General features: G+C 35.5%; 1 protein-coding gene across 3 annotated transcripts in view; it reads right to left on the bottom strand.

The window, feature by feature from the left end:
* Positions 1-14,803, bottom strand: part of LINGO2 (leucine rich repeat and Ig domain containing 2) — a 1,258,067-nt gene that overhangs the window by 330,846 nt on the left and 912,418 nt on the right. For all 3 annotated transcript variants that reach the window (XM_025359407.1, XM_025359408.1, XM_025359406.1), the window contains one exon: positions 2,400-2,558. The gene's annotated coding sequence lies outside the window, so the exon portion shown is untranslated. The remainder of the gene's footprint in view (positions 1-2,399; positions 2,559-14,803) is intronic.

The following is a 14,803-nucleotide window of genomic DNA, read 5'->3' as shown; positions in this document are numbered from 1 at the left end:
TGATTTTTTTTTTTTTTTTCAGACGGAATCTCGCTCTGTCTCCCAGGCTGGAATGCAGTGGCATGATCTTGGCTCATTGCAAGCTCTGCATCCCGGGTTCATGCCATTCTCTTGCCTCAGCCTCCTAATTTTCTTTTGCATTTTTAGTAGAGATGGGGTTTCACTGTGTTAGCCAAGATGGTCTCAATTTCCTGACCTCATGATCCACCTGCCTCGGCCTCCCAAAGTGCTGGGATTACAGGCTTGAGCCACCACATCCGGCTGGCCCTGATTTTTTAAAATTATTTTTATTTATTCTTTTTTTTTATAGACAGGGTCTCACCTTGTCACCCAGGCTGGAATGCAGTGGTGTTATCACAGGTCACTGTTACCTCAAACTCCTGGGCTCAAGCAATCCTCCCACCTCAATCTCCTAAGTAGCTGGAACTACAAGCACACACCAACATTCCCAACTAATTTTAAAAAAATTTATAGCGATGAGGTCTCACTTTGTCGTCCAGGTTAATCTCAAATTCCTTGTCTCAAGTGATCCTCTCACCTTGACCTCCCAAAGCACTAAGATTACAGGTGTAAGCCACTGTACCCAGCCACAAATTCTTTTATTTTATTTTTTCTTATTTTTCTTTATTTCCTTTGATACACACTATCAACACACAAATTCTTTTAAATTGTAAATGTCTGTTTAATGACTCAGGATATAGTTTATCTTGGTAAATATTTCCTATGCAGTTGAAAAGAATGTAGATTTTGTTGTTGGGTGGAGAGTTCTATAAATATCAACTAGATCGAGTTGATTGATGGTATTGTTCAGTTCTTCTAAATCCTTACTGATTTTCTGTCTGCTGGTTGTAGCACTAAGAGAGGAATGTTAACATCTCCAAAAACAATTTTTTTTAAGTTTTCCTTTCTAACTCTGAGGTTTTGACATATAACCCAATTTTATGGTAAATACTGAAATAAAAATAACTAGGATTAACTCTAAGACTTAGGGGTATAAGACTCTGGAAGTCTATCCCAAAGTATTTTCGCTACAATTATGTGTTAGATGTCAATGCTATGAAACACAGAATGGGGTTGCGCTTTCTTCTACTAATGTATGCTGTGTTTTGATGTCCCCTTCATTTACAGACTGTCAGAAGTCTTCTAAATGTGAGTAATCCACTTTGCCACTAAACAGGACAAAAAAATTATACACCAGCTCAGTTCGTCAAACAAACATTACTGCCACGAGATTGGTAATCTACACTATTTCAAAAAATTTTTAAATTTGTAGCTATTTGGGTTTTATACTCTCATGATATCATCTTATATGCAAATAAGTCATTAGGGAATTGAAAATTAATGTTTATTAAACTTTAAAAGATTGTTTTCAAACACTTCAGACGTCTTCATTTATATCCAAATAATTATGTCAGGCTATAATTTACTGACTGAGTTCCATTTACTTTATTTTCAGATAGTATGAAAGCTATATTTGTTAAAAGCTTAAGGTATTCAAGCATTAGTGACATAGAATAATCTCCATCCATTGCTTTCTAAATAAAGGAATTTTACGTTCTTTTTTCTGTTTCTATACTTGAACTTAAAGAAAATCTTGCCTTGCAATGCATAAAATTCAAAGAAACTGTTAAAGTCTAGACGGTCTTAGAGTCAGAAGACAAGAATACCTTGCAGTTTCTTCAGGTAATTATTGATAACAAATTTAATTGATGTTTTAGGGGAGGAAGCGAGTTAAAGAGAGAGATAAGAAGATCTGACCAAAATATGGTTAATAGTTGAGAAGAGTTTCCAGCATGTAATAGACAAAGTAGATAAAAGAGTACTTGAATAAGAATGCAATATTTTATATCCTCAGAGCCAAAATAATATAGTTTGTCATTGTATCACCATCTTAAATAATAGTTGAATAGACTTAGAATGATAAATACTTTCAAAGAAATAAAAGGCAGAACAATGGTATAATTTTCTGAATTGGAGTAACTTTGAAGCATATTTATAAGATCATATGCCATGAACTGATATTCACTTCTATGTTGTATAAAATATAAATACTTAACGGCAACACTTTCTCTTCTGCACCTTCAAAAGTACAACTTTTTATGCCATTAGAGTTCAGAACAGTAGCTTAAAGAGGAAATCTTTATAGTACCGGCCTCTACAGTATTAATATGCCTGTATTATGTGTATCTTAAAATAGCTCCTTTCTCCTCTTATGAGTAAAGGGACTCAATTATTACTATATGCATTCTCCTAAATCCAAGGGAGCCCCATTCTTTAACAACCTGCTCAGTGGACTTAGAAAACAAATAGAAAAGCTATACATTATTCATATATCTTGGCAGCACACTAAAGCCCTTAGAGCAAGTGATAAATGATCAGATGTCTCCCTCAAACCTTACCTGGTTTACTCTTTTGAAAAATCCAACCCTTGCTGTCTCCCACACAAAGCTCTTGGCCACTGGGTGAAATCCAAGCTGGGTAGTTGATCATGATAATTCCAGCGTGTCATGGGCAGCAGCATCTCTCAGAGTCCCACAAGCCAACTGCTTGAAACGAACCTGCAACAAACAAGATATTTCTCCGTTTTAATTGAAAAATAGTGAACTGTGTCCTAGGTCCAGGAGGCATCACAACTTAATAAGGGTATCATAAAGGAGTGTGTGAGGGACTATAAATGCCTCTCAAGATGCTGATAAACATTAAAACTGGAAGACTGAAGTCTATGTACTACAAAAGGTGTTTTTGCCAAGTGCATGTTCCTCTGCATGTTTTTATTGATCTACTAAGCCATCAGTTATTAATGAACATTATTGATATTAAAACTTATACATGCTACAGTATGTACCACCTCTTCTTCAGGTAGGTAACCAGTTGGGGTACTCAGAGAATTTTTCTACTTTACCTATAATATTCTCAGGGTAACTGGGCAATGGGTTGCAACAGGGCAACACCCATGAGCAGTTAGAGCAAAATCCACAAGATTGCTGATCAAGGACAGTTTCCATTGTGATTTCTGATGCTCCATTCAATGTCAACATTCCTTATATAAATGTTGGGTCACCTCTCTAGGATAATGTGTGAGAAACAACTTTGAGGGACATATGTAAGGTGTTGCAAATTGAGCAGCTACCATTATTGATACCAACATACAGACTGTAAGACAGTAACCAATGTAAATGCGTCGTAGCCAGAGTCTGTACACAAAGGAATGACCAGACTCAAGAAAGTAATTAAACAGCTAATTTGGGGGCAATGTACCACATATTTAATGATTCAGTTGTTTATGTCCATGAGTAAATATGGCATTTAAACTTAATTAGCATGTTTGACTTTCATTCATACAGAGAAAACCTATGTATAATCAGTAACCTTTATTGGACTGTTACCTGACACATAAGCAACACTTCAATACACGATTAGGATGATACTAATGAACAAAATTGCTCATTGGTCTTCCCAGGATAGCTCTTAAAAACTATTAGATTTTTTATAACTATAACAACCATATTTAGTAAGACATATAGAGAAGCAAATTTATTACTGTTATTTTCTAAGTAGTGCACAGAAAGGGCTAAGAGGTTATTCTAAGTGTGTAGGGGGACTTGTGAATAACTACATTCTGAAGGTTCATGGACACAGGTGCAGAAACTGATTTTAACAAGCAACACAATAATAAATCCTCATGCACCTGTGATTAGAGCTGCGTGGATTCCCAGAAGTCAGTGTGCAGACTTTGTTAAAAGGCACAACAGTATGATATCCTATTATGCCATTTCAGCCAGAATGCTAAGATGACAAAGGGTTCAAGTTGAACACATGCCTTGCACTAGAATGCAGAACTTCAAAATAACTCCTTAAACAAAGAGGTGTGTATGTGACACTAAATGACCATACTGCAATTCAAAGCAGGAGCGTTATGTTGATGCTATTTGATACCCATAAATACCCACACCCCCTCAACACACACAGTCTAAAAGTTTTGTATTTGTTGATCCAAGTTGTGGTACTTATTAACCTACAACCTTAGTCAACTTCTAGATGCAAACTGTTTTTATTCATGCCAATATTTTTTTTTACTTCCTATCTTCTCTGAAGATCTTCTGGAAATTATATAACTTATCTTATAAAACAAACCTGTTTTCATGAATGGTAAAGCCTTTTTGGTCTTTTGGCAGCCATGAAGGATATTAAAAGAAGCTGTATACTAGTGGACCATATGACAGGGAAGACTTTATAAACATAATTTCTAAGCTTCCAAACTGGCTTTTAAGTGAGAAATTTTTGAAAGCTACTTGCTTTGGAAGCACCCGTCTGTGACTTAGTGCCACTTCTCATACTTGGGTTCTGCCACTTATTATAAAAAAGTGAAAATAAGTCAGTATAACTACTTGCTTTATAAAATGGCTTTATTTTATTACACAGAAATGATGCTATTTCTCCCTCCTCAGAAGGGGTAAGTTTTGTGTATTTTCTTTTCAGCAGTAATGATTTTCCACTGATCTTTGTTCATTTATTTATTCATTAGCCCTCTTATTCACTCCACAAATTTTATTTGAGTACCTCTGTGGTGCCAGGCATGGGATTTGGTGCTACAGGTACAAAACAAAAAGACATACATTCTCTTCATGAAAAGATTATCATTGATTCTATTCTGATTTAATATTTTCTTGTAACCAAGAAAGGCAGCAACATTACATCCAATCAAGATAATTAGCCTTACCTTATGAACAATCTGCTATGTGACCAGAGCCGGGAAATTTATGAGGTTTGTCAGTGAGTAAAGCACTACAGGCCAAGGGAAAATCTACAATATAGAAGGATCAATTCACATAGCTAATGCCTGTGAGGTTGTTATTCGATGTGATAGCTTTGTGTCACTCTCATATCTTCTTCCACAACCTCATGTAGCTGAGTTAAAATGAATCAGATAATCCAACCAATTAGGTTTTGATAGTACAATAACATCTACGGCATCAAACACAAGAGTCACTGCCTTCCAACTGTTGTGTAAGGAATCGCAATACAATCCTGTGTGCTCTGCATCACATCCAAGTTAACAGACTTTTGTGTGTGGGAGGTAGGGGGAGATGCTATTGTACAAGTTGCTTTACACAGTTTTTGTATGATTATTCCATTTGTTTTCTGTAAAAGGAGATACAAAATTAAATGCATGTATTCTCCTTGAAGAGAAGTCTATGAGGGGTCATAAGAAGTACCAATTCCATGACTTTGGTTTGAAACTGTATCCTGTCACCAACTTTCATTATGAAAAAATACACTTCAAATAATTTTTCACTTATCTCTCTCCAAATATGTAATTAATGAGAATACAATTACAACAAAAGGTAGGAATAATTATTATTTAAAATGCTCTTAGATAGTAAGTGACTTTTTAAAATAAAATCAATATGATTTCCAAAAGATTTAATTATTTTACGTTTTGAAACTGCTATTATGGGGATGTGTAGTATGAAAACAAGCTATTTTCTTCAATGCTTTCATTATTTTTGAGAAACTTATTCTTTTAAAAATGAATTCTGGGCTAGGCGCAGTGGCTCACACCTGTAATCCCAGCACTTAGGGAGCCTAAGGCGGGCAGATCACGAGGTCAAGAGATTGAAACCACCCTGCTCAACATGGTGAAACCCCACCTCTACTAAAAAAAAAAAACAAACAACACAAAATTAGCTGGGAGTGGTGGTGCATGCCTGTAATCCCAGCTACTCACGAGGCTGAGGCAGAAGAATCGCTTGAACGTGGGAGGCTGAGGTTGCAGTGAGCCAAGATCATGCCACTGCACTGCAGCCTGGGCAACAAGAGCAAAACTCTCTCTCTCAAAAAAAAAAAAAAAAAAAAATCAGAATGAATATATTTTCCTGTATGTAAATTATACCTCAATAATGTTGATTTAAATGTTCTAAAATGAATTTTTGACAATATGCAAAGAGGTTCCAAATAGGGGCATGGTATACAGAAGTGATTGATAAATCACTGTTGTACATTAATTTAAAGCAAAACAAGACCAAAATAAAATTTGGAAAACAAAGGAGAAGAAATTCTAACATGTACAAACCCTGTTGGCCTGTTTGGTGGTCTGGCCCTAAGTGCTCTGTGATTGAATTTTGGTATTCTTTGTCTTTCCTTATGCACACCACTACTACTACCCTTTTAGTTTACCTTATTGCTTTGAAGAAAGCTTTCCAAAGGATCCCCTTAGCACTTAGGCAATCATGTTATAGGCTATTGATTTGCACTTGTTGACAAGTTGTTTTTTATATGTTATCTCAGCTTCATCTTCCCCATGGAGACATGTCGCATAGCCCTCTAGGTGGCCAACAGAACTAGAAGAGTACTCAGCATTCAATGAGTTCAGTGCATTTGTTAAATGATTGCTTGCTCTTGGTATATTTTGCAAGCTTTGTGTCTAAGTCACTCATTTTCCCACACTAACACAGAGAATATAATAATCAAGAATGTACAAACAGGTAGATTATCAATAATCAAAGTTATGAGGCTTTCTACCTTAGAAATGTCAAATTCAGCCTTTTCTGTCAGTAATTTTAGGGAAAGGGTAGGTTTGGCCATTTTTTATTCACAAAATTATTGCTTCTAAATTCTTTTTTTTAATTCATTTAGTCTGATGAAAAGGTCAAAAAGTACTTCTCAGCAGGCAGAGGTCATTAACAACCACCACTAATACTTGTAAATGTTGTTGCTATCTATTTTATATGTAGTTTCTTTTTAATGGTCTCCTAAACTATGGGAAGTTTGTACTATAATAATGCCCACTTTATGGTGATGAAAATAAGAATCAGAAAGTTTAAGTTACTCACCCAAGGACATAGAGCCTTTGAAAAATGGAGCTGTGATTTCAATGCAGTTAATTGATAGTGCTGTACTGTATTAACTCAATTAATAATAAGTTCCTAGAGATTGGATTTGAAAGATTCACTCAATTTATAGATGAAAAGCTTAGTCCCAGGGAAGTAAAGTGACATATTAGAGGCTACTCAGATCTCAATAGGGTCTGGATAAGCATTTAAACCCATGATGCTCCTGTCTTTCCAATACACCTCTTTCTTACCCAGCTTACTCAGCATGGTTTCCAAACAACTTTATAGATTTCCAATTCACTTGATTTTTTTAAAAAATGGTGTTTCTGGTAGGTTTTATTTCATAAAGAAGATACCAAAGCCAACAAACAAAATAACAGGATTTTGAGATACACAGTTTTAAATGAATTTAATTTTGAAAGCAAGAGATGCCCTTTCTCTCTCTAATTTTCCTAATGAAAAAAAAAAAATCATAGACACAAAGAGAAGACTGTTGATAGACTATGACAAAACCCCTGATTAGATTAAAGTATGAATAGCACATCAGTGTTTTGCTGATGACCATTTTGTATGTGTAGCTACATTATTAGTATTCACAAGCTGGAAATAATCTTGCAAAATACTCATTTTATATCATTTTCATTTCAGAACCCAGCAGGAAGCCCTTCAAGTGACATAAAGCAAGATCTAAGGTAATGTTATCAATCACTGAGAACGCAGTGCCTGATACTCAAACACAATTCTCAATGTTTTGGTCTTTGCTCAAAGATGCCTAATTCTGAATTTATTATGATCTAGAAACTTTACCAATTAAAATAGGCCACATTCTTGTTTTCATTTTTCTTAAAACGAGGCATCAATTTGTCACATTCCCAGATTTTCCAGTTGAAACTTGCCTCTGTCCTTTTTCCTTCCTTTCCTTAGTGTTTGTATCCCGTCCCCCCTCCTTTCTTCTTTCTTCCTTTTCTTCCTCCATTGTCTTTTTTCTTCCTCTCTTCCATCCCTCTTTCCCTTCCTTTTCACCTTCTTCATTCCAATAATATTTAAATATGTGTTAAGTTCTATGCAATATGCTGGTCTCAGAGGACAAGGCAAGACACTTAGTTCCTGCTCAAGTATTGCTTGTAGTCTAGTAGTGTGTGAACAGAGAAGTAAACCAACAAATTCTGGAAGAAGAGTAGAGGTCCAACCTGCATTGAACATGTCAGAACATGTCAGCTTTGAGTAGAAAATAATTCATAAATTGATCTTGATCGGTTTGGCTTGGCCTGGTCAACTTAGAACTCACAAACAAAATATAATTATCATCAGGCAGTTTCCAAATACTTCACATACTCTGAGTTTTCTACAATCTAGAGAGGGATCTTGTAAATTCTCAAAGCTCACAAACTGGAATGCCTCAGAGTCAAGTGTATCTCTTAAATATAAATACAGTGTGGCTGACTTTGACAAGGAGCCAGAGAGCCACCAATGATGAGCTGAAGAAAGTAAGCTTAGCCTAAGGATATTACAAACAACATTTGAAACACCATTTTGCCAGAAAGAACACATTTTTGGACTGGTTTTGGTCCTTGGCCACCAGTTTGAGATCCTCCTTTATAACTATTGAGGAGTCACCACCCACTGCTCTCTAGATATAGTATAGGTCCTGTTTCCACTGCCTTCGGCACAATCCATGACAGGTTAAAAAAAAAAAAACAACAAAACAAACAAACAAACCAGAAACTTCTCCCTGGAAATCCTTTCTAGTGGGGAAAAAACAAAAACAACTTCTGAATTAGCTCATCAAAATTATGAGAGGGTTGTTGATTCGTTAATTCTGGGGCATTGTCCAAGAACAATGGACAATAAATGTGCTTTCTAACACAATAAATGCTCTGTATGTCATTTGTCTTATCAATTTGCTTTTGATTTCCCATATCAAGAATAAAGCCAGGTGAACCCATTTCTTTCTCTATTTCTAATTGTCCAAGAACAATACCCCAGAATTAATGAATCACCACGTCTGGAGTGAGACTGGAGATTCTGAAGATGACACTTCCCTAGATTACACTTAGACACACTCATGTTTAAGAACTATTCTTCTACAACAAAGTCATTTTTTAATTTTTTCAGTATTTTTCCACAACTTTTAATGAAAAATATTTATTTGTCTTTGAGTTTCAGATAGCCTATTTTGGGGGGAAAATGATTCTTCCATGAATTGCATAAAGTGAGAAATGGCCTTTCAATTCTACACAAGAATATCATCCCTAAGACACATAATCATCAGATTTCCCAAGGTCTAAATGAAAGAAAGAATGTTAAAGACAGCTAGAAAGAAAGGGCAGGTCACCTACAAATGAGACCCAATCAGGCTAACTGTGGACCTCTCAGCTGAAACCCTATAAGTGAGAAGAGATGGGGGGCCTATATTCAACATTCTTAAAGAAAAAATCTTCAACCAAGAATTCTATGTCCAGTCAAACTAAGCTTCCTCAGTGAAGGAGAAATAAAATTCTTTTCAGATAAGCAAATATAGAGGGAGTTCCTTACCACCAAATCTACCTTATAAGAGATCTTGAAAGGAGCACTAAATGTAGAAAGGAAAGACTTCTACCAGCTAAGACAAAAACACACTTAAACACACAGACCAGTGTCCCTATAAAGTAGCCATACAAACAAGTCAATGGAATCAAGTTTTTGTTGGTGTAAGGCAGACTGTGCCTAAAATGGGAAATAAGAAATGATGGAGGGTAAGTGGTCTCATCAGGACTTACGTTTCATGAAGAAGAAACTATCATCTCTCTATATAACCACCCTCAAGAACAGTGCCACCACATGAGTTTGACAGCAATACCATTTCCTGATGGGATGCAGTTAGCATATTTGAGACATACAACCCCTTTTAGGCTGGGATCAGTGGCTCACACCTTTAATCCCAGCATTTTGGTAGGCCAAGGCAGGTGGATTACTTGAGCTTAGGAGTTCGAGATCAGCCTGGGCAACATGGTGAAACCCTATCTCTATAAAAAATTAGCCAGGCCTGGTGGCACATGCCTGTTGTCCTAGCCACTCAGGAGGCTGAGTTGGGAGGATCACCTGAACCCAGGAAGTTGAGGCTGTAGTGAGCCCTGATCACACCACTGTACTTCAACCTGGGCAACTGAGTGAGAACTTGTCTCAAAAAAAAAAAAAAAAAAAAAAATTATAACCCCTTTCAGCAGGGTCATGGTAGTAGGGATGAATCAAAAGTAACACCATATTCTAAAGAAGAGAGATGGGAAAATAGTATTTGGTAAGTACACATTGAGAATTAGTGTGTCACATTGTACACTTTACATACATGTTCTCGTTTAATCTTCATAAAAAACCTGGGGACAGGTACTACTTCCATTTTGCAATCGAAAGGCATGGGGTCAGAGAAGATAAGTAACTTGCCTAAGGTCTAAAATATATAAGGGAGAATTAAGATTTAAACTTATGACTTGTTAATTGTATAGGTCCTACGCTTTCTAACACAATAAATGCTCTGTATGTCATTTGTCTTATCAATTTGCTTTTGATTTCCCACATCAAGAATAAAGCCAGGTGAACCCATTTCTTTCTCTGTTTCTAATACTTCCTTCCCCTAAACACTATATTCCACTTTATCCCAATATCAGGTATATAGAGACAAAATACAAGAGAGACAATGTCATGGACAGCTTGTGTGTGTATGTGTGTGAATATTTTATTTTTTTGTTTTTATTTTGACTTTTCATAAACCAACATGCTCCTCTTCCTATTAATTCTCTGATTTTTATTAGGAAGTTGTTGCTGAGGACAGTCTTGGAGGGAAAGAAAGGCCTTCTTTCTACTGCAGCCTGGGAATGAGAGTGGGTTGGAGGTGACCTAACTCAACTAACATGACCTAAATATGAAAGCATGAGGGAGTGACACAAAGATTTTCTAAACTGTAGTTATATATAAAATTGACCCTTAAACAACATGTGGATTAGGAGCACCAACATCCTTGTGCAGTTGAAAATTTGTGTACAATATTTGACTCCCCCAAAACTTAACTACTAGCAGCCTACTCTTGATCGGAAGCCTTATTGGTAACATAATGTGCTCTATTTATTAAATACTGTAATCCTACAATAAATTAATCTAAAGAAAAGAAAATGTTATTAAGCAAACCATGAGGAAGAAAAATATATTTACTCTTTATTAAGTGGAAGTGGGTTATCATAAAGGTCTTCATCTTCATTGTCTTCATGTTGAGTAGGCTAAGGAGGAGGAAAGGAAAGGGTTGGTCTTGCTGTCTCAGGGTGGCAGAGGAGGAAGAGGTAGAGGAGATGGGAGAGGAGGCAGGAGAACCAACACACTGGGCATAAGCATAACTTTTACTGACAAAAATCCACATGTAAGTGGACCCAAGCAGTTCAAACCTGTGTTGTTCAAGGGTCACCTGTGTATGTGTGTGTATGTACATATATATTTACATTATACACACATTTTTAAGGATAGACACATAACAATGACAGCTAAAGCACTACGTTTTCCTGCAATATGATCTAGGTGTACAAGCTTCTTTATTCCTGTCCATATGCCTGTTTTGTGAGATGTGAATCTCCTTCTGATGAATTCTTTTCCTGCTTATGACAGCCAGAGTCATTTTCCAATATTTATAACAAAAAATCCTTACTGATACAGAAATTTGTTCTTTGAAAATTTTAAATAATTAAAAAATTTAAAATTTATATATAAAATGCATAATTTTAAAAATATACCTCACCTGGCATATAAATAGCTACATATGTATAATTTACATAATTAATTACATTATATACATGTATACTGATTTATACATGATATGTATATATATGTAATTAATTGTTGTACAATTTACATAGAGTGAAACATAAGATTTTATGTATACACTCGGATCAGTTTTAATAAATCAGTATATCCCTGAATCCAACACTTCAATCAGGATATAGAATATTTCTGCACCCCAGAAAACTTCCTCATATCTCTTCCTGTCAATACACACATTTCACAGGCAATTAGTATTCTGGCTTTAAAATATTTGTTTCATCTGTTCTTGAACTTTATATAAATGGAATTATATAGTACACACATTTGTATAAGTCTTTTGTTGGATATATGTTTTCATTTCCCTTGGATAAATACCTAAAAGTAAACTTGCTGGATCTTAGTTTAGATATATGTTTAACTATATTAGAAATTTTACCCAAACAATTCAAATTAATAGAAACCCTACTGGCACCCAGCTCAGGGACTAACTGAAAGTAGCATGGAGTATGTCAAAGAGAATAACAAAAAATAAAACATGAAAAACAAAATGTGAATAAATAAATTGTAGCTGAGGTTATAATGCCTCTAGTAAAGTTAGCAATAAGATGTAAAGTTTTTATCAGTTATTTTAGAAAATACCTTAATTCTATTACTTATCAATGTTCTAGGAGGAATTTGGCAAATGACTTGCAGATATAATGGAATAGCCAGAGCAACTTTACAATAAAGATACATTAAATTGAAAGAATTTGCTTCGTACAAAAGCAGTTGATGTAACCATATTAACCGTACTAATAAACTAAAAAATAAAAACCATATAATCATCTCAATTGACATACAAGAAGCATTTGACAAAATTCAACATCAATTGCTCATAAAAACTTTAAACAAACTAGGACTAGAAAGAAATTTCTTCAGCTTGATCAAGGATATCTGCAAAAACCTGGAGTTAAGATTATACTTAATGATGAAAGTCTGAATGCTTTCTTATTAAGTACAGGAAAAGGCAAGGATGTCAGCTCCCATCACTTCTGTTCAACATTGTCCTGGAGGTTCTATCCAGTTCAGTATGGCAAGAAATAAAAGGCATCCAAGGTAGAAATAAAAATGTTAAAACTGTCTTTATTTGCAGATGATTGTCTAAGTAAAAATGTATTGGAATCTACGCAAAAAGTACTAGAACTGATTAATATGTGGATTTAGTAAGGCTACAGAATATAAAAATTACATACAAAAACCAATTGTATTTTTATAGTCTAGCAACAAAACATTAGACATTGAAATTTACACAAAAACATCCCCAATAATATAAAATTAAATGAAATACATGGGGATGAATCTTTCACAACATATATACAAGATCTGTACACTGAAAGCTATAACACATTGATGAGAGAAATTAAAGACCAAATGAATGTACAGATACACAACGTTCATGGGTTAGAAAACCCATTATTGTTGATGTCAATTTATCCAAAACTGACTAATCACAATCCCAACAGAATTTTTTAAAGAAATTACATACTGATTCTAATTTTTCTTTTTCTTGAGATGGAGTTTCACTCTGTCTCCCAGGCTGGAATGTGCTGTTGTGATCCTAGCTCACTGCAAACTCCACCTCCCAGTTTCAAGTGATTCTCCCGCCTCAGCCTCTCTAGTAGCTGGGACTACAGGCATGTGCCACCATGCCCAACTAATTTTTTTGTTTTTAGTAGAGAGAGGGTTTCACCGTGTTGGCCAGGCTGGTCTTGAACTCCTGACCTCCAGTGATCCACCTATAGCCTCTCAAAGTGCTGGGATTACAGGCATGAGTCACTGTACTTGACCTGATTCTAAAATTTATTTGCAAATGCAAAGAACCTAGAATAGCACCCCCCCACACCCCCGCCAGACTTTGGAAGTTAAGAAAAAAAATCAGAGAATTAATAATACCTTATTTCAAGACTTTTTAGAAAATGACATTTATCAAGTTTTCAAGTATGGTTTTGTGTCAAAACAGACAACTAGATGAATGGAACAAAACAGAGACCAGAAATAGACCCACATATAGTTGGACAACTGATTTTCAACAAACATACAAATATAATTCAGTGGAGAAAGGGAAGTCACTTCAACCAATGGAGCTGGAACAATTGGTAACATAAAAAAATAAAAAGAAGCAAAATAATTTTAATTCCTACCTTGCACTATGTGATACAGAAAAATTAACTCAAAGACCATAGACTGCCTTAGTCCATTCAGGCTACTATAACAAAATACCTTAGACTGAGTAATTTATAAACAACAGAAATTGCCATTTATAATGCTGGATGTTGGGAAGTCCTAGATCAAGGAGTGAGCAGATTTACAGATGGGGTCTTCTTGCTGCAACCTCACATGATGAAAGGGGTAAACAAGCTCTCTTAAGCCTCTTTTATAAAGCACTAATCCCACTCATGAGGGTAGAGCCTTTATGACTTAATTACCTTCCAGAGGCCACATCTTGTAATACTATCACATTGGAAATTTTCGACATATGAATTTTGGGAAAGCAGGTACATTCAAACCATATCATAGACCTCAAACTAGAACATCTTTTGAAGAAAACAAAAGAGAAAAGCTTTATGTCTTTGGGTTAGGTGAAGATTTATTAGGTACTACATCAAAAAAATCCATTAAAAATTGATAAATTAGATTTAATTAAAATTTAAAACGTTTTGCATTGTGAAAACCAAATTTAAGAGAATGAAAAGAAAAGTCACAAACAAGGGGAAAACATACGCAAATTACATAAAAAACTCATGTATAAAATACCTAAAGAACTCTCAAAACTTAATAATATAAAGAACAAACCAATTAAAAAAAAAAGGTAAAAGAGTTGAATTCACACTTCACCAAAGAAGCTACATGGATGGCACATCAGCACATGAAATGATGCTCAATGTGATTAGTTCTTAGGGAAAAGCAAATAAAAACCACCACGAGATACTACCACACAGCTATTAGATTAGATAAGATTAAAAAGGCTTACCTTGGCCGGGCGCGGTGGCTCAAGCCTGTAATCCCAGCACTTTGGGAGGCCGAGACAGGCGGATCACGAGATCGAGACCATCCTGGCTAACCCGGTGAAACCCCGTCTCTACTAAAAAATACAAAAAACTAGCCGGGCGTGGTGGCGGGCGCCTGTAATCCCAGCTACTCGGGAGGCT

Source organism: Theropithecus gelada, chromosome 15 (assembly GCF_003255815.1).
Source record: "Theropithecus gelada isolate Dixy chromosome 15, Tgel_1.0, whole genome shotgun sequence".
Lineage (NCBI taxonomy): Eukaryota > Metazoa > Chordata > Mammalia > Primates > Cercopithecidae > Theropithecus > Theropithecus gelada.
Note: the sequence above shows the minus strand (reverse complement) of the source record. Positions and strands in the feature narration are given on the sequence as shown.